Raw genomic sequence first — 20,940 nt, 5'->3', positions numbered from 1 at the left:
AGACTCAAAATGCTGGCATATATATTGTTTTACACAGAATAATTTTGCTCTAGCATTAAAACAACAACAAAACTCCTTCAGTCCTGTTTCCCTGGTATCTTTCTTTCCAATCTCAGTTTATCAAAATCATTTATCTGTATTTATTTTCCTAGGCAAAGAAAGTTCCTTTCCTAAAAGGAACTCTATTTCCAGTGAATAAAAATATACCTTTTCCCCATTCAGCTATACATATAAAAGGTTTTGGGTATGCATGTTTTGATCTATGATCACAATTGATTAAGCCAGTTGTTTTTGCTGACTATAGCCATATTTAAAAATTAACTACAAACATAACTTCAAAATAGCTAAAGCAAAGTTGAAAACATGCCAAAACTCATGGTTGACAACTTAATTATTTTCTAATTTAATACATGTTTGATGTTATTTCCAATGAATGATTTAGTACAAAAATGAATTTTGCAAGAATCCACCAGTTCATAATTTGAATAGAAATATACTTAACATAAGCTGCACTGTAAGAAAGCAAAAATTAAAACAACAGTATCTTAAAATTGTGAATCACTATTTTGTACACCTGAAACTTTTATAATATGGTACATTAACTATACCTCAATAAAATAATAAAAAATAATAAACTTTGGATGAAAAAATTTTACTAAAAGAGAAAGTACTTGTTAAGTAAATCACAGTATTCTCACAGTTGATTATTCCATTTTTCATCATATCATATAAAGAATAGAAGTGGAAAAATTATAATATACCTTCAAGGCTGAGTTAAATCACAATCTACATGAAGGCAGGCATTGTACTGACAAAGTTTCAAGGAAGTTAAATAACATTCCCTAGTCACACAACTATCAGATCAGATCAGATCAGTAGCTCAGTCGTGTCCGACTCTTTGCGACCCCATGAATCGCAACACGCCAGGCCTCCCTGTCCATGTTGTTCTAAATACCACACCTAACTTGGACATTAATGACAGTATGAGAATTAGAATATTCTACTAAAATTCTCATTTACCTTACTTAACAAATTGCCTTCTTAAAGCTTCTAAGAGTCAGCTTAGCTGCACTTTAGTAGCATTTTCCAGGGTCCTTGACAGTGCTAAATCTTATATCAAGAGAGAGTACTTCTGTATCAATAAACTACTTATTTAAACTTAATGTTCCATTCTTTCTTGATTCAGTTATCCCCAGAATCCAAGTGCACACATATTCTCTAGACTCCTGCTGGTACATGTTGGCTAAGTCCTTCCTCTTACAGAGTAAGTCCTCTGTCACACTGCTTCGGTTATGTTGATACCTGATAAGCAGAGAAGTGGAGGAGAATGCTATCTTCAAGAAGAGGTGGGGTGCTAGGTTTCAAAAAGGAAGAGGGGTCACATCCAAAGCTTCAGAGTGTTCAGGAAATGCGAGGATTCAAAGTTTCCAATTGTGTGGACCCAGATATCCCCATCACACACATTAAGATTCCACATCTTTCCAAAAAAGACTTGACCTTGGTATGGAAGACCTGCAGGGTTGAAAAGAAAGCAGTCTCTGAAGATCTGTTTCCCTTATAGTCAAGTCCTAGGCCTGATTCTCAGCGTATTCTGTGCTCCATCTGCAGAAAATGTATCTACTCCTATCGAGTTTACCATTTACCCTCACTCAACAGTGAGTGATAAACCTGAGAATCATTATTGCCCTGAACATATATACCCCTCACTTTTTGAAAAATTGAAATTCCCTTTTCTGATTCAACTTCCTACTCCTACAGTTGGACCCACTAATCTGCTCTAAACTCAATATAATTTAATGCTGAGACTACTATCCCTTCCTGATTTCATTTCCTTCCCTATCCAGTCTAAACTCCACTTCTTCTCTTATAAACATTCACAAATCCCAGGTCTTTCCCAAACTGAAGCACACCAACATTTCTAATCAGTCCTGGAGAACCATATGTTGTTTTTTTTTCCCTCCAGACTATTGCACATGTTGGAGAATATTCACATAACAGCAGAGATCAGCTACAATAAAATTGTGATTTTCATCTTCCATAATCCTCAGCATTTTCTATCTACCATTGTACTCATCAATTTCTCATTGTCAATAGAATAAAGTTGCTTCAAGCCAAATCCAACATGATTAAGCCCTCATTCTCAATATATAATTAAACTCCCTTCTTTGTTTAAAAAAAAAAGGCACAAATCTGAGTCATGTGATATTTTCTCCTTCAGTTTCAGCTTGCCTGCTAGGTGTAATCTATAACATCAGTCCCATTTTCCTAAGTGAGGAAAAATGTTTCTGTTCTTCTGCACACCACCACCTCCATCTATGATTTTTATTTAGGAGCTTCCCAACAATAACATTAATAGCTATTACCTACTGAATGTTAATGAAGTGCCAGGCATTAGAATAAACACTTTAACTGTAAAATTTAATCTTCACCATAATCCTAAATTGGGTTTCCCTAATAGCTCAGTTGGTCAAGAATCCACCTGCAATGCAGGAAACCCTGGTTCAATTCCTGGGTCAGGAAGATCCACTGGAGAAGGGATAGGCTACCCACTCCAGTATTGTTGGGTTTTTCTTGTGGCTCAGCTGGTAAAGAATCCACCCACAATGCAGGAGACTTGAGTTCAACCCCTAGCTTGGGAAGATGCCCTGGTAGAACGGAAAGGCTACCCACTCCAGTATTCTGATCAGGCTCCTTAACAAAATAACATAGTTTACCTCTAGTTTCTCCTTTCCAATCCATTCATTTATCCTCCACCATCTGCATTATTCTCTTGTCACTCTAATAAAACTGTCATCAGTCATTTCCTTGAAAACCAGTAGTCTCCTGTCAATCCAATCCTGTTCAACCTCTCTGTGTATTTGATTCATCTCTCATTCATCTCATTCTACAGTCTTCTTTGCTTAACTCATGATATCATTCTCTTTGGCTTTCTTCTTCCAAAGTCCTCTAATTCTCAGTATTATTTATTGCTCTTTTTTTTTTTTTTTTGCTAAAATATTGGCCTCCTTGCCCTTCTTTCCCATTATCCTTCCCCTGCATGCACCCCAATACAAACAATTTAAAGAGCTGAGCACTATCCTGAAGAAGCTCATTAGCCAGTTCACTGAGCCATACTATACATAATACTCCAAATACATTTACAGAACTTGTAGTGACCAGATATAAATTACCGTAGAAAGCATTATGGTACATTAAGTGTTTGAAGAAGCACAGGATAGAAGATTCAATTGTTAAGGTAATTCATTAAGGTAGATTTCTCAGAGGAGCTATGTGTTGAAGCTGAGGAAAATGACTTCTCTCTCTCATGTACTTAACTTGGAAAAGATGATCATTCATTTTCCCACATCCTCAAAGACAGCCAAAGAAAACAATTCAGCAAGCTGCTTTAGTAATCAATCCTGTGTGCTTAATGATCCTTCAGCTATTTAAATTCAGTCATCCATGAATTCATGAAAAAAAAATGTCTGGTTAAATTCAAATTCATAGACTTTACCATCACTTTGTACATGATCCACATCATGACTAATTAAGTAAAACTGTCTCTGCTTTTATCAAATGCTGGAATGGATAAATTTGAAGATGCTGAATGTTCTTTTCATAAATGACTTATTAATATGCTCAAAGTCACTCTGTGGATTCCATAGCCCCCTCCAGACCCCACAGCCACTGCGTCACCACCAGCCAGCGTCGCTGTCACACAGGGTTAGTTCAATTCCTTCCATGGCCTCTTATTAGCAATGCAGCCTTCTGCTTAATACTTGAGTCTTTGTTCGTTCATATATATGGTAAAGATAGTGATATACACATAAAATAATTAGAAGAGATTGTTGTAAGAATCAGTGAGATAATTTGTGTGAAAGATCTTGACCTAAAGAGAGTATTCCAAGAAGAGGCCCCCTTCTGCTTCTTCCATTTTCATCACAAACCAGGACTATCTTTTTTTGCCTGTTTTATGCTTCATTTATAGTGAATAAGGCATTAGTTTTGAAAAAAATGCGTCATCCAGTTTTCCATTTGTTGGTATTACGAATGTGCAGCAATACACTCTGCACCTCTAACATATTTGGGAATGTGTTTGACATTCCCAAGAAGACTTAAATACATATATCTTCTGTTGGAGTCACTGTGTGCTATGACTGTAAGAGTTTTGATAGAAATAATTATAAAGATATTGCCCATCTATCACCTTGATGGCTCTGCACACTTTCCTGTTGCTTATTCTCTCCTTTCCATTCTATTTAAAGAAATATTATATGGTTCTTTTTACTATAAAAAGGTAGTGAAAATTAGAAATCCAAGTAGGAAAATATGCAAGGGAAATTATGTGAATGAGAATTCAAAGGACACTAAAATTTGAAAAAAAAATGTTGGAGTCCCTAGATGGTAAAGCATCTGCCTGCAACCCAGGAGACTCAGGTTCAATCCCTGAGTTGGGAAGATCACCTAGAGAAGGAAATGGCAACCCACTCCAGTATTCTTGCCTGGGAAGTTCCATGGACGAAGGAGCCTGGTGGCCTACAGTCCATGGGGTCGCAAAAAGTCGGACACGACTGAGCAACTTCACATAGTAAAGTTAATGTCTCTAACATGCAGTAAGAATAAGATCTTATGGAGAAAGCTTAAAATCTTGGTATCCACTGAGACTTTAAGGTAGGCCAAGGTTAATTTAATGATAATGTATAGTGCTTCTTGGGAAAAAAAAATATACTTTTTTCCTTGTCCACTAAAAATGACTATATAGGATACACCGAAGAAATGGAGATGTCTATTTTTCTAGAAGATAAAGAAATGAATTTGAAGGAGATCAATAATGCTTGAAGAGCAGAGGAAATATGTAAAATTATAAAATCAAGTCCATTTGGGGTTCATCCCAAAGGTGAATAAATAGCAAATATTTGGAAAAATCTTTATTAGCTATATTTCATGTCTCCTTATAAACTGGTACTGCTGCTGCTAAGTCACTTCAGTCATGTCCAACTCTGTGCGACCCCATGGACTGCAGCCTACCAGGCTTCTCCGTCCATGGGATTCTCCAGGCAAGAACACTGGAGTGGGTTGCCATTTCCTTCTCCAATGCATGAAAGTGGAAAGTGAAAGTGAAGTTGCTCAGTCATGTTTGACTCTTAGTGACCCCATGGACTGCAGCCCACCAGGCTCCTCCATCATGGGATTTTCTGGGCAACAGTACTGGAGTGGGGTGCTATTGCCTTCTCCCATAAATTGGTGAGGGAGCTACAATAAATAGGCATAGCTCTATATGAAAAACATATTTAAAAACAATAATGAAAGTCTTATTTTCAGAGAGCAACAGTGTTAAAGAATGTGCTAGAATCTTTTTCTGACCCATTTTGTGTCATAGTTTTCATTTACTGCCTCTAAATGGTATGTCTCCTTCAGCAATTTCTAAATTTTTAAAGTTAAGATTGCTTTGCATTTAAGATGCTTTGGCAAGGACTCTAATGAGAATTTTAAATCTGAGCAAAATCTCTTGAAGTTCTAAATGAGACCATCAAAGAGAACATTCACCAGATGGAACCAGTGACTGATTTAAAGCCTGGAGTCTTACTTTTAATCTCTTGTTTCCCAGTAAAGAGAAATTTTACAGAATCTTCTCTCTTCTTAAAGACTTAAACTAAAATGCATAGTTAAAATAGAGGCAGTATACTTTAGGTATATTTACAGAATGGAAAGTAAAAAAATCTTGCACCACATCCCAATCAAGAGACAGGATATTCTCAAGAGAATGTGGATACTTCCAGTTGGGGTCCCTGATCTGTTCCTACTCCTGGGTTCATTTGTCATCGCTGGATAGAGGGCAGTCTCCAGAGTTCCCATGCTCTGAGGTGATGGCCTGTGTCTGAACTTAAAATTGCTCACCAAGATCTAGAATTACCTTGATTCCCTGTGACAGCACTAGACGGCATTTCTTAGCTCCTTCCCGCCCAGGCAGGGTTTATCCTCACTCTCTCCTTTCCCCATGTACTTGGAGAAGGCAATGGCACCCCACTCCAGTACTCTTGCCTGGAAAATCCCATGGATGGAGGAGCCTGGTAGGCTGCAGTCCATGGGGTCGCTAAGAGTCAGGCACGACTGAGCAACTTCACTTTCACTTTTCACTTTCATGCCTTGGAGAAGGAAATGGCAACCCACTCCAGTGTTCTTGCCTGGAGAATCCCAGGGACAGAGGAGCCTAGTGGGCTGCCGTCTATGGAGTCGCACGGAGTCGGACACAACTGAAGCAACTTAGCAGCAGCAGCAGAGAGGATGTTGAGAATGTAAAAAATGCACAAAATAGTCCAATGAGGAGGAAATTGTGAAATACAGACAGTAGCTGTCTGAGATAATTTCACAAGTAAAATTGGTTTATAGGTTTTTAGCAGTCCTAGTGAGAACAATGATACCTCCATCATTAATATCTGTGATGGTTAATTTTATGTTATCTTTGCTATGCCATAGTACTCAGATATTTGGTCAAATACATATCAGCACATTTCTGTGAAGGCATATTTTTTAGATGAGATTAACATTTAAATCAGTAGAATGAGCAAAGTAAATTACCATCCATAATGTGGGAAGTCAAATCAGTTGAAAGCCTTAAGAAAAAGAACAGCCTGCCCTGAAGAAAAGGAAGTTCTGCTATCAGACTGCCTTTCAGTTCGGTTTGCATCAACTTTTCCCTGGGTCTCTAGCCTGCTGGCCAACCTTACAAATTTTGAACTTGCCAGCACCTGCAATCACAGAAACCAGTTCCTTAAAACTCTTCTTTCTGCCTTCCTCATCTCTATGTGTGTGTTAATTAGCCAATGTCAATCAAATGGCATTTTTCATTTTGGAATTAATATACTTGTCACAGAAATATGTTTAGATATTCTTCATGAGTCTTGCTACTGCTTTTTGTACCACAAGAGTATCTCATCTTTTCAATTACAATTATAAAAAAATAAGTTAAAATTTTAAAAAGCCTGCCCCTAACAGGTGCAAATGGGAAAATACATACACACACACAAACTTGATAGTAATCACTCTGTTTGAAAGTTGCTTATTGGACATCTGTTCATTTTGATCACTCTTAGGCATAAGGAATATAAAACGCAAAGGAAACACAGTTCCTGCCTATGGAAAGTCATGTTTTCCAAAAATAGCAGTAACAGCACCTTCTAACTTTCATTCTCTTTTTACTGTGATTTTGATATTTCTCCCATTGGGAGGCAGAGTCTATGTCTTCTTCCCCTGAACCTGTGTCAGCTTTTGCTTCAACAAATATAATATGTCAGAGTGATATAAGTTTCAAGGTAGGGCCGTAACAATGCCATCATGTTCTTCTGCGTTGTTCTCAAGACCTGTGCTCTGGGGAAAGCCAGATGCCATGTAAGTAGTCCAACAACCTTCACATTTCTTTGCTGAGGCCAAAATAGTTCTTATAGAGAGACCACAGAGAAACATCCTAAGAAAATATGGGGAGAGAGAGAAACTCAAATAGTTCCCATCTGCTGCAGCCCCCCGGTGTTTCAGCTCCACCCACTGACTGACTAATCTCCATGATAGACTGTTATGAACTGAATTGTGTAACCCTTGCCCAACCTTCATATGTTGATGCCCTAAACCCCAAAGTGACTTTTAAGGAGAAAGGGCCCTTAAGAAGGTAATTAAGGCCAAATGAAGTCACAAGGGTGGAGCTATAATCCAACAGAACCAGTGTCCTTAGAAGAGGAGGAAAAGGCACCAGAGATCTCTCTCTCCACGTGTATACAGACCATGTGAGGACACAGTGAGAAACCAATCTTATGTAAGCCAGGAAAAGAGGCCTGACAAGAAACCAACTCTGCAAGCACCCTGATCTTAAACTTGTTATAGCAGCCTGAGCAGAGTCCATCAGAAACTTTGGGCCAGAACCATACAGTCAAGCCCTCCCCAAATTCCTGACCCACAAAAACCATGCAAGGCAATAAAATGACTATGCTTATTTTAAGTCACTAAGCTTGGTATGATTTGTTACACAGTTACAGATAATTGGGACGCTGTCCTTGGGGCACTCAGGGAGATAAAGCATAACTAATTATACATCAAAATGTAATACCAGTTATATATGAAGTTCTAAGAGCTAGGAAGTAAGCAAAGGGAGAGCAGAAGATATTTTTGAGCTGGAAGTTTTTAAATAGTACCTCATTAATCAGAGGTACACTTAGGATGATAAAAGCTTAAACAAGTTTGAACTAGAAGATAGTCGGTTTCGCTGAAGGAGATATCACTCAGATATACTATGAACTGAATTATGTCCTCCAAATTTCATATGTTGAAGCTTTAACCCCCATGACATGTATTACAGATAGGGATTGTTAAGGAGGTGATTAAGGTTAAATGAGACCATGAGTACGGAGTCCTGATCCAGTAGAACTAGTACCCTTATAAGAAGAGGAAGCCACCTAAGCTCTCCAAGCCAAGAAAAGGGAGTTCGTGAGAACCTGATCATTCTGGCACCCTGATCTTAGGCTTCCAGCTTCCAGAACAGTGAGAAAACAAATTTATTTGGTTTAAGCCAACCAGTCTATGGAATTTTGTTATGGCAACTTAGCTTACTAATACAGGTACTTCATATGTTTTTCAGGACTTAATTAGATTAGGCATCAAGCCTTTTGTATATGTGGAGAAAAATAAAAGCATGTGTATCATTTATCTGATCCACACATTAGTCTATGAACAACTTCAAAGTAGGAGTTGTGTTCCCTGAAGTATCTCCAGCACCCAGATCGTGATGATGGCCTGTATCTGAGCCACACCAATTGCTAAAGGAAAGGAGAAAAAAGGGGACAAAAGAGGATTTAGAAAGCTGAAGGTTTTTTTTTGTTTGTTTTTTTTTTCATTTTAAAGCCATAGAACTGCAGTACAAAGAGTTACTTGTCAAACATGACACAAATCTCTAAAATATTGGCTTCTGTAGCCTGGCACATCTGAAGTAGTTTTCAACTTTGTTTTAGTTGGATCCTTGATGATGTCCAGGAAGAATTAGCACACACAGTACCTGAAATTGTCATTTCCACATGAGCTACAATAGGAAAGACAAATGTGGCTGTTCCTCCAGCAAAGCCAAATTTGGCAGTCTACGTATAATTCCCTTCAATCTAAATAATTACACCTTTTAATCACATTGACAGTAATGTGGTAGTATCGCTCAAAAAGAACTTAACAGACCATGGAATTATAATAACATAAACCCTCCTTCTATCAAATGGGAAGCACGGACATGGTAGATTGGAAGCGCGAGGGGGTATCACTAACTTATAAGCAGTAACTTACAACTATGATTTTTATTCAAAAGACTTCTAACCCACTAGAAAAATGTTAATATTTTCACATACTCTAAAGGAGGGAAACAAGTTCCTCACTCAGAATTTTCTGAGAAGCCAATTAAGTGTTATAGTGTCAATATCCTATGTTATACACATGTCATGAACTGTCAGGAAGTACATATACTGTGCAGGATGCTGTACCCTGAGTGGCAATGACTGCCAGTAAAAGCCCCCTGGTTGTGGGAATGACCACAGCACGGCTCTCAACTGGGTTGCCTAGGTTTCAGTTTGAAGCTGTTTGCTCTGCTACAATGAGGTGCTGCTGCTGCTAAGTCACTTCAGTTGTGTCCGGCAATGTGTGACCCCAGAGACGGCAGCCCACCAGGCTCCCTCGTCCCTGGGATTCTCCAGGCAAGAACACTGGAGTGGGTTGCCATTTCCTTCTCCAATGCATGAAAGTAAAAAGTGAAAGTGAAGTCGCTCAGTCGTGTCCGACTCCTAGCGACCCCATGGACTGCAGCCCACCAGGCTCTTCTGTCCACGGGGTTTGCCAGGCAAGAGTACTGGAGTCCCTTAATTATTCTAACACTGAGCTAAAGTCGGCTGTACACATAAAAACTAGATGACAGGTAGATGGAGAGAATGAACGGGAAAACAAAATGAAAGCAATGTTTTGTTCCACTTTGAAGCAGGATTTAGGATATGATATTGGTGAGATTCCTAAAAACCATATAAATTTCTTCCTCATTCCTTTCCAGATTCTGAATAAAGTCCTACATTTGAGAGACAAACACTTAAATTCAAAGGCAATCTTTGACTTCCATGATATCAACCTGTGATTTTCTAAACACAGAAAAATCTTAACTTAGCCTTTCATTACAAAAAGCAAGAGATGCTAGATTATAAAACTAATGCCCCAACTGATATAGATCCAAACACACACACACACACACACCATACACCCCACATTCATATACAATATAGTGCTGTGATTCAGTAATTACACCAACTTCACCACACTACCGAATGTAGCTTTAAGTAGCTCAAAACTGAATTCTAAAATGTAGTATATTCCTGGAGAGTAATAACTCCCAAAGAAAAACAAAAGCTCATACCTAAAACAACAAGCTCCTCAGGAACTGCTAAGTCTGGCCTTGGACCATATCTTCCATCAGATTCAGTCAAGATGAATTCATCTCATAAGGTCCACACAGCTCATCAAGAAATGGCTAGAAAAAGGTGAAACTGTTTTCATCTTCCCATCATCAGAAAGTTCTGTAACATAATAAGCTCTGTATTCTTTACTCAAGTGTTTTGACTTGGTCAAAGACTAATACACAATTTTGATGAAGTGTAAAATTAATTTGGAATGGAATAATTGATTCAATTCTTTTTATTCTAAGAAAAATTAAAAGAAAAAATCACTACTTTTACTTTATTAAGCAGGGGCGTGCTAATTCGCTTCAGTCCTGTCCATCTCGTGCACTGGCAGGCGGCCTCTATACCACTAGTGCCACCTGGGAAGCCCCTTATTGAGCAGGCACTTTGAGCTAATGAGTCTTCCCAGGTGGCGGGAGTGATAAAGAATTCACCTCACGATGCAGGAGACACAAGAGTGGGGAACCCTGGTTCAGCCCCTGGGTGGGGAAGATCACCTGGAGAAAGAAATTGCAACCCACTCCAGTATTTCTGCCTGGGAAATTTCATGGACAGAGAAGCCTGGTGGGCTACAGTCCATGTGGTTGAAAGAGAGTCCAACATGCTAACGAGCATGCTTAACTACTAAGGCCCAAGGAAAAGAACAGATACGCCTAATGTGTAAACACAAAAAGTTACACATTGCCCCTTAGAACTAAATGCAAGAAACAGGATCAGGACAATATGTGAACCGTGAACTTCCAGATGTTCAAGCTGGTTTTAGAAAAGGCAGAGGAACCAGAGATCAAATTGCCAACATCCGCTGGATCATGGAAAAAGCAAGAGAGTTCCAGAAAAACATCTTTTTCGGCTTTATTGACTATGCCAGAGCCTTGGACTGTGTGGATCACAATAAACTGTGGGAAATTCTGAAAGAGATGGGAATACTAAGCACCTGACCTGCCTCTTGAGAAATCTGTATGCAGGTCAGGAAGCAACAGTTAGAACTGGACATGGAAGAACAGACTGGTTCCAAATAGGAAAAGGAGTTCGTCAAGGCTGTATATTGTCACCCTGCTTATTTAACTTCTATGCAGAGTACATCATGAGAAACGCTGGGCTGGAAGAAGCACAAGCTGGAATCAAGATTGCTGGGAGAAATATCAATAACCTCAGATACGCAGATGACACCACCCTTATGGCAGAAAGTGAAGAGGAACTCAAAAGCCTCTTGATGAAAGTGAAAGAGGAGAGTGAAAAAGTTGGCTTAAAGCTCAACATTCAGAAAACGAAGATCATGGCATCTGGTCCCATCACTTCATGGGAAATAGATGGGGAAACAGTGGAAACAGTGTCAGACTTTATTTTTCTGGGCTCCAAAATCACTGCAGATGGTGACTGCAGCCATGAAATTAAAAGACGCTTACTCCTTGGAAGGAAAGTTATGACCAACCTAGATAGCATATTGAAAAGCAGAGGCATTACTTTGCCAACAAAGGTCTGTCTAGTCAAGGCTATGGTTTTTCCAGTGGTCATGTATGGATGTGAGAGTTGGACTGTGAAGAAAGCTGAGCGCCAAAGAATTGATGCTTTTGAACTGTGGTGTTGGAGAAGACTCTTGAGAGTCCCATGGACTGCAAGGAGATCCAACCAGTCCATTCTGAAGGAGATCAGCCCTGGGTGTTCTTTGGAAGGAATAATGCTGAAGCTGAAACTGCAGTACTTTGGCCACCTCATGTGAAGAGTTGACTCATTGGAAAAGACTCTGATGCTGGGAGGGATTGGGGGCAGGAGGAGAAGGGGACGACAGAGGATGAGATGGCTGGATGGCATCACTGACTCGATGGACATGAGTCTGAGTGAACTCTGGGAGTTGCTGATGGACTGGGAGGCCTGGCGTGCTGTGATTCACGGGGTCGCAAAGAGTTGGACACGACTGAGCGACTGAACTGAACTGAACTGAATTGAGGGCTTTCCTGGTGGCTCAGTGGTAAAGAATCCACCTCACAATCCAGGAGATTCAGGTTTGAGCCCTGATCTGAAAAGATCCCACATGTTTCAAAGTAAGTAAGCCTATGCACCATGACATTGAGTCTGTGCTCTAGAGCCACAACTACTGAAGCCTTCAAACCCTAGAGACTGTGCTCTACAACAAGAAGCCACTGCAACCAGATGCCTGCACGCCACAGCTAGAAAGTAGCCCCTGCTCACCACTACAGAAAAGCTCACACAGCAACAAAGACCCAGCACAGTCATAAATAAATAAACTTTTAAAAGCTCAAAAAATGAAATACAAAAAAAAAAAAAAGAGTGTTAATTTACTTTTACCTCAGGCTAACAGGGCTGTGTCCGGTGCTTCTTGGTCTGCACTTGGCCACCCACAGTGAGTCTTCTAATTAAACCAATGCAGAACAAGCAAATACATTGCCTCCTATCTGTGTAAAACTCTTCAGGATACATTTCCCTTGGTCAGAAGGTGGAAATTCTTGGCAGAAGTGATTTTCTCTGCCTCTTCACAAGAAGAACACTTGGCTGGATGCAGCTCCATGAAGTGTAACTCTGTGCACCTCTCAAGTTCTGTTGCAGGAATGGGGACCCTTTCCAGGGCCTGAGAGTAGGCTCTTGTCTATCACTCAGCAATGAACTGCCCAGGGAGACACATGTGCTAATAAAGCAAGAGAACGTTATGGAGAAGGGGCACCCAGGCAGAGAGTAGCAAGGTAAGGCAACCCAGGAGAAGTGCTCTGCAACAGGGCTCACAGTCCCATCTTTAATGGTGATGGGAGTAGTTTCCGGGTTGTTTCTGGCCAATTGGGGTCCTTCCTGGTGGCTCATGCAATGCTCAATCAAGATGGATTCCAGCAAACTCTTTCCAGCTGGTGGTGACTTATGAGTGTCATGTTTCCCACTAAGACCTCCAGACATAAAATAACTCAGGCAAATGGTTACTATTGTGCCTGGCCAGGGTAGGCAGTTTCAGTCAGTGTGTTTCCCCTAACAACCAGGAAAGTTCGGAAAAGGTCAAAAGGAGATGCCACATGTCCTACCACCTCCCAGAATTATTCTTGTTGAAATCAGTCTTGGTTGAGTGATGCACGAGCCAGCAGGAAAGACCCTGAGTAAGAATGATTGGCCAGAGACAACCCAGAAACTAATTCCATCACTGTAAAACCCGGGGCTTTGAACCCTGTGGATGAGAAGTCCTCCTAAATTTCCTTAATCTGCTCATGTCTGTCTGGGCACCCCTTCCCAATAAAATCTCTTACTTTGTCAGAACATGTGTCTCCTTGGACAATTCATTTCCAAGTGTTAGACAAGAGCCCACTTTTGGGCCCTGGAAAGGGTCCCGCTTCCTGCAACAGTTCCACCAGGGCTGCAGTCACTGCATTTGTCCCAAGAGCACCAGCCTGTAGCTTTTCAATTGTCTTTTGACAAGGCCATTTGCATACCCGTTTATACTCCTCAGCTTTGTATTCAGAATGATAACCTGCACCTGCATGCAACAAGACAAAGCCCCCCGGTTTCTCTTTATGGGACTCCTTTGCTTCCAACTCTTCAGCTATTATTTTAACAGCCAAAACCTGAGAATATCTGGAAGGCAGCCCTTCTCCAGAACCCATCTCCTTCTTCATGGTCAATCTCCAAGATTACCGTCTTCTATTTGGAAAACAGTATATTCTCATCCAAAAGTAACTGCAGGAAAGGAACTACCCGACGTCAGCCCCAAGCCCTCACAGCACGGGAAGCAGAAAACCTGAAATCTTTCAATGATAGAGAACATAATATCATCTGGTGGAATCTCTAAGATAACTGAGAGAAAGTAACCTTCCAGAGATAAAAAGTGGAACAGATCACTTAATGAAATGGGACCTGCCAAAATGGAGAAAACCTCTATGAATCACTGGGTTTACCAGTGTTGGCAGTATGCAAAAGGCTGATTTGATTTTTTGCCTGTACTTTAGGCCACACATTCTTAAAACTTTATTCCTACTTATTATTCCGTAATAATTATTCAGTGCTGGTAGAATAATTTGTTGTGACCAAACTAGGGTACATGGCCTCCTGCTAGTCTATATCTTGCTTTCCAATCTCCAACAGCTCTTTCTCTGCTGACTCCAGTGTTACTCCATAGGCCTCCTTGCACTCACTGGTCAAATCCTAACTGTTAATATGCATCTAGATTGGAACACTTTTAAATACAAAGAGTGTAAATAAATGCAAGTCGTTTTACAAGAATTTAAAATGTTTTAAAGGCTGAATGCATGTGAAATAATCATCAGGAAGGAAAAGACCATTAATTGCATACTTAAGAATTCAAAAGGGAGTGTAAGCAGGAAGTGAAAAATGTGCAGAAAAGGAAATTCAAGTCTAAGATCTCTTAGTACAGCACTTCTCTTTGTCTTTGTGATTGTGAGCACTCATTTATAATAAGTGGAATTTTTAGTGAACTTATTCTAGACTCAATTTTCACCTGGCCTTTTTACTGTAATCAAATATGAATGTAGGAAGATAGATCAGGCCAACGCTTAATGCCTGTGAGTTCTGCTTTTTGATTCCATAACTCTAGGGCAGACTTGGATTTACCTGTTTGATAATGTATGGGGGAAATTTTTTGAACTGGAACTTCAATTTCTGTTAGACTGAATATTAATTTATAATGCTTTGCTGCCTAATCCTAGGTGTAAATTGACCAGTTATACTCCAGTTTCCCTCAAGGGAGCTACTTTTTATTGAGATGGGATTAGATGTCCAAATTTACTTTTTATTTAGATGCATATATCCTACTGGATCTCTTATTGGGTAGGTTTCTGCAGCAGTGGAACCTATTGGGATGTGGATTATGTACAAAGGATACATATTTCTGAAAATGACCCAACAGTAAATGTGTGATAAGAGTTGAGTACTGCACTGCAAAATAAGCTAGCATATTATCATATATTTTATTATGCCTTTATTATGCACTTATTTTTATTTTATTATGCCTTAACTATAAGCCACACAACAACTCTATGGTACAGACAAACCCTGAGAGAAAATAGGATTGAATCATGGATGACAAGCATTACTTTCTAGCTAGAAGGCAAAACCTCTGTGTTTCAGTAAAAATAGGTGACATCTATCTTATATACAACTTGCAGAATCATTCTGATTACAGCCCATCTTTAAAAACAGCTTCAGATAAAACTGGACCACCTTTGCCATAAATATTGACTGGTCTGAATTAAAGATATGCAAATGGTTCAAGAGGGAAAAAACTTTTTTTGCACAATTTTAATAGATTTATGTAATAGATGTAACTATAATTTTTTAAGTTTCCACAAACTACACACTGAAATCAATATATTACTTAGCAAGTGAAATGTTGTATCATATAATTCATATGTAACATTTAAGATTTTCTAATGTTTACAGAGTACAGAATAATCCATAGTATAATATCATAGATGGACTTATGATCATTTCAAAGTTTGTCTCTGACAGAAATATTTTAACATGCCACTTAGCACTGCTTCAGGTTTATAATTATTTTTGTCCTTCAGAATTTTGCAAATAAGTTGGCATGAATTTTTATTTACATCCTTAATGTAAGTATATTTTAGCTTCTGGAAAACAAAAGAGTTTCTGGGCTCTGACAACATCTCATGGATTTAATCTCTGTAGCACTGATATATGCTAATTTGACAGTGACTTCTTTGCAAGTTTGTAGCCCCAGACTTCCTGTTAACCCTGCTTCAACTAGAATTCTTACTGCACTTGGTTTCTGGGCATGCGGCTCACTCATTCCACGTCCTCACTCCTTATCCGCTGTTCCTTGACAATCTCTGAATAATGAGTGAGTCTTTACTGGGTGATTGCTTTGTGAAGAGAAATGAATAATTTACCTGATAATCATGGTCATCTATCAGACTATGCATTTTTTTCTAATAAGTGATTTTGCTATGTTTGCTTAAAACTTAACGCTGAATTTTTCATGAATTGGATGAGTGCTTTCCAGCATCTGTTTATAATGTCAACCAACATTTTTTATGAGATGAAACCTTGGGAGATGAGAACAGGAAAACTGGGTGTTTAAAAAGATATATTACCTTTCAGAAGGGGGCTCTTTGTACCTGAATTATAAGGTCTTCAGAAGATACAGAGTGATTTTGCAGTTTTCAGATCTTTTGTTCATGCTGTTCAGCATATTGTGCATCATTTGCACACTTCTTGAAAGATCAGCTTGTACTTAATGCTTTGGAAAGGGGGAATCATGGGAACTAGGTACTTATATTCAAGTATTCTTGTTGAGTAACATCTGAAGGTCTGAACACTAAAATCTTCTATTTAAAAACCTAGCTTAAAGCTTAACAAAGAAGCTAATGTATCAGTTTGAGAGTATTAAAGCATAAAAGCATATTTTATTTGCTGTGATTACTCCTTAAGAAATGAAAAATTAAATAGAATACACAGTAAAGAAACTTTAATTATCTTATAAAATAAGATACAACTTATACATCTCTAAGGAAGAATTAATATTGTAAAAAAAATCTGCATAGTAATTTGTAGTTTCAAAAGTACTTTTAAAGTGTTTATCATGTTTAATAAATTTTTAAAAATTAGAAATTCAGAATTTTACCTTATTAAAAAACATATTCAACTTAAATATCATTAATTTTAGAAGATGAGTAGGAACAAAATGTATTTAATTCTTTAGTTAATATGTACATGTGAATTATATTTGGTAAATGTGTTTGTTTTTGTTGTATAATAATCATTTTAGCTTCTTTTATTTAAAGAAAAGTAGGACACTAAAGTAATTGTATCATAATTGAGTTACTGACTAAAATATCAGTATAAGGGAAGAGATAACATCTTTATTTAAATTTGTATCACCAATGCTTAGGAAAGTGTTTGGCATATATTAGGCATGTAACTAACTATTTCATGAATGTTTGACGATAGCAAATCAATAGAAATATACAATTTTTTCCACTACCAATGGAACATTGCTATTGATATTTTAAGATACTTTATGATTGTAGTAAGGCTAGTCCAAAACGGACAGGATTTATGGAAAATGTATGTCAAACTGTGTAAATAATAATGATCAAACTTAAAATATACTCTTGCTTTTATAAAAATTTTTAGAATTTAACTTAGAAAATGATAATATTTGAAGTTTGTATAGTTTTATAATTAAGTGAAGAATTTCTCATTAGTTTATTTGCTCATCCCTCCTGAGATTTGGATATTAATACCTTATTTATTTTATTTAATTTAAGGATAAGATACAAGAAAATGCATAAAGAACTCTCATCATAAGTATATAGCATGATATTTTTAAGGTATTTATAGATCTGATTAACTAAGCTTCCCAGGTGGCTGGCTCAGTGTAAAAGAATGCCTGCCAATGCAGGTGCCACAGAAGACACAAGTTCAATCCCTGGGTCAGGAAGATCCTCTGGAGGAAGAAATGGCAACCCACTCCAGTATTCTGGCTGGGATAATTCCATGGAGAGGAGCCTGGCAGGCTCCAGGTCAAAAAGAGTTGGACATGGCTGAGTGACTGAGCAAGAGCAAAAACAAGAGAACTGATTAACTACACCAACATCAAGATATAAAACATTTCCAGAATCCTATATGCTTTTCACTATTCTTCATCTATTGTAATTGACTAGTTCTGCCTGTTGTTTTACTTCATACAGATAACCACAGAATAAATATGTCTTTGTGCTTAACTATTTTCTGTCAACATAACATCTATTGTAGCATGTAGCAGAATTCATTAATTTTTATTGCTGTATAGCGTTTTTTGCATGAATATACAATATTTATTTAACTACTCTCCTACTGAGGTTGTTGTCATTATTAATAATATTTTGTATATATATATTTTTGCTGACATATGCACTCATATGTCTTTTGTATGTAACTAGGAGTGGAATTGCTTGCCCACAGATTACATGTATCTGCAGAAGATGCTAATAGTTTTCCAAAGGTTTTATGCAGTTTTATACTCCTAACAGTAATCTATGTTCCATTTGCTCCACATGCTTGCCAAACTTCACACTGCCAGCCATTTTTAATTATCAGGTAGACATGTAGTAAAATTTCATTGTAGATTATGCCTGTTTTAAAAACAAGGATACTAAATTCAGAGCAATTACATGGCTTATCCATAACTGCACATATAATAGAAGCTATGATCTTCATCTTCGTTTCCTGATTCTATATTCATTGCTTTTTCTGTTACACAGTTCTAGTGTTTTTACTTCTGTCTTCCCTTTCTGTCTTTTCTTGTCACTGTAATTTTCAAACATGCAAAAAACTAGAAAGGAGTATAAAAAAATAGCCACGTACCATTGTTGGATAGAACAATTGTTTACCCTCTGCCATATTTAATTCATGTATTTTTTGCTAAAAACTTAAAAGTAAATTGTATACATCATAACATTTCAGCCCTAAATATTTCATTATGAATTTTTACAATATAAGGATATCCTTTTACATGAAGTAAAAAAGTTTCATCTCAAGCAAAATAATTAACAGTAAGTTCCTAATAATAATGAACACCTACTCCTTAATCAAATTTATCCAATTATAATAAGTACTTGTAGCAACTGTTTTGTTCAAAGTAAGATTCAATCAAGCACACATTTACTTGCTACAACTCTGTGATACTTAAGAATTCAAAAGTAAGTTTCATACTTTGAAAATAAAATTTTATTATTATTATTATTAGACAAAGTTTAAGCCATATAAGGGTTTTTATCTTCATAAACCCCTTTTTATTCTAAGTATTATATGGAACATAGCATAGCTAAACGTTCTCTTATTTAACATTTATTAAAACTCTGATATATTGAGACACTGAATACAGTGAAAGACAATGTATATTACTTGAGATACCAAATACTTTATCTTAAAAAATTACCCCAAAGATGTTCAAGTAAAAATATGAAAAATTCAAGTGATAACTGAGCAAAAGAATTAGTAAATTAAAGAAATAATTTGGTCTTGCTCTTTAAAATGATTACTGTTAATAATTACTATCAGTCTTTTTCTCACATATAATTTCCATTCTCAGTAGGAATTGATTAACCTTTTTTTGCTACTGTTATTCCTAATGGGTAGAACATCAGATTAAAGGACTCTACATTCATTCTGTATATAAAATCAAAGAGTATACACCATTCTCCGTGCAAAACTGCATCAGATTTTTCTTGTTGCTTCAATTAAAATCCGAGAGTGTTTAAATACTCATGACATATCTAGAGCAAATATGTGCAACAGAAGTACTGTATTTTGAGGTATCTATTCCCTATAAGCAGAGAAGGTGATGGCACCCCACTCCAGTACTCTTGCCTGGAAAATCCCATGGACGGAGGAGCCTGGTAGTCTGCAGTCCATGGGGTCGCTTAAGAGTCAGACACGACTGAGTGATTTCACTTTCACTTTTCCCTTTCATGCATTGGAGAAGGAAATGGCAACCCACTCCAGTGTTCTTGCCTGGAGAATCCCAGAGACAGGGGAGCCTGGTGGGCTGCCATCTATGGGGTTGCACAGAGTAGAACACGACTGACGTGACTTAGCAGCAGCAGCATTCCCTATAAGATCTCAAGTCAATTAGTGTGCCAGAAAGAGCAGCCCCCATGCTCATAAAATAACACACAGCTGACCAACTGTTCTGATGTGGCTACTATTTTTTTATCCCTACTACTTTTGAAACTACTGTCTACCACATCAGTTCAGTTAATTACTCAGTCATGTCTGGCTCTTTGGGACCCCCTAGACTGCAGCATGCCAGGCTTCCCTGTCCATCACCAACTTCTGGAGCTTGTTCAAACTCATGTCCTTCAAGTCGGTGATGCTATCCAACCATCTCTACTATATGTGGTAGTAATATGTCTACCACATATTACTACTCAGTTACTTTTGGATTATTTAGATTTGCATTACCCCCATCTGATGGAATGGGGAGGGAGGAGGGAGGAGGGTTCAGGATGGGGAACACATGTATACCTGTGGCGGATTCATTTTGATATTTGGCAAAACTAATACAGTTATGTAAAGTTTAAAAATAAAATTAAATTAAAAAACAAAAACAACAAAAAACAACAAAAAAAAAGGAAAACAAAAAATCAAGGATAACTAGCTGCTGGATAGAGTTCCTCTAAACAGAAGAGAAAGATAAAAATGATTTCTTCTTAAGAAGGAATTCTTCATGCCCGCGTTGACCTCAGTTACACATCTGCAAGCCATCTCAAAGTATTGCCAATCTCAGTCTCCTCAACATTTGCTCTTTTCTAGAGGTTATACCACGGAGAAGGTAATGGCACCCCACTCCAGTACTCTTGCCTGGAAAATCCCATAGACGGAGGAGCCTGGTAGGCTGCAGTCCATGGAGTCGCTAGGAGTCGGACACGACTGAGCGACTTCCCTTTCACTTTTCCCTTTCATGCATTGGAGAAGGAAATGGCAACCCACTCCAGTGTTCTTGCCTGGAGAATCTCAGGGACGGGGGAGCCTGGTGGGC

The 20,940-nt window shown here is 38.1% G+C and overlaps 1 long non-coding RNA gene across 1 annotated transcript; it reads right to left on the bottom strand.

Annotated features, from left to right (window-relative positions):
* Window positions 1-586: 586 nt before the first annotated feature.
* LOC129659989 (uncharacterized) lies at window positions 587-13,127 on the bottom strand. Its single transcript, XR_008718283.1, has 3 exons — window positions 12,753-13,127; window positions 10,403-10,516; window positions 587-1,512 (listed from the first exon to the last, which is right to left on the bottom strand). It is a non-coding gene; the product is annotated as an uncharacterized LOC129659989 (long non-coding RNA).
* Window positions 13,128-20,940: the final 7,813 nt, after the last annotated feature.

The sequence above is a fragment of the Bubalus kerabau genome, chromosome 9 (assembly GCF_029407905.1).
Source record: "Bubalus kerabau isolate K-KA32 ecotype Philippines breed swamp buffalo chromosome 9, PCC_UOA_SB_1v2, whole genome shotgun sequence".
Lineage (NCBI taxonomy): Eukaryota > Metazoa > Chordata > Mammalia > Artiodactyla > Bovidae > Bubalus > Bubalus kerabau.
Note: the sequence above shows the minus strand (reverse complement) of the source record. Positions and strands in the feature narration are given on the sequence as shown.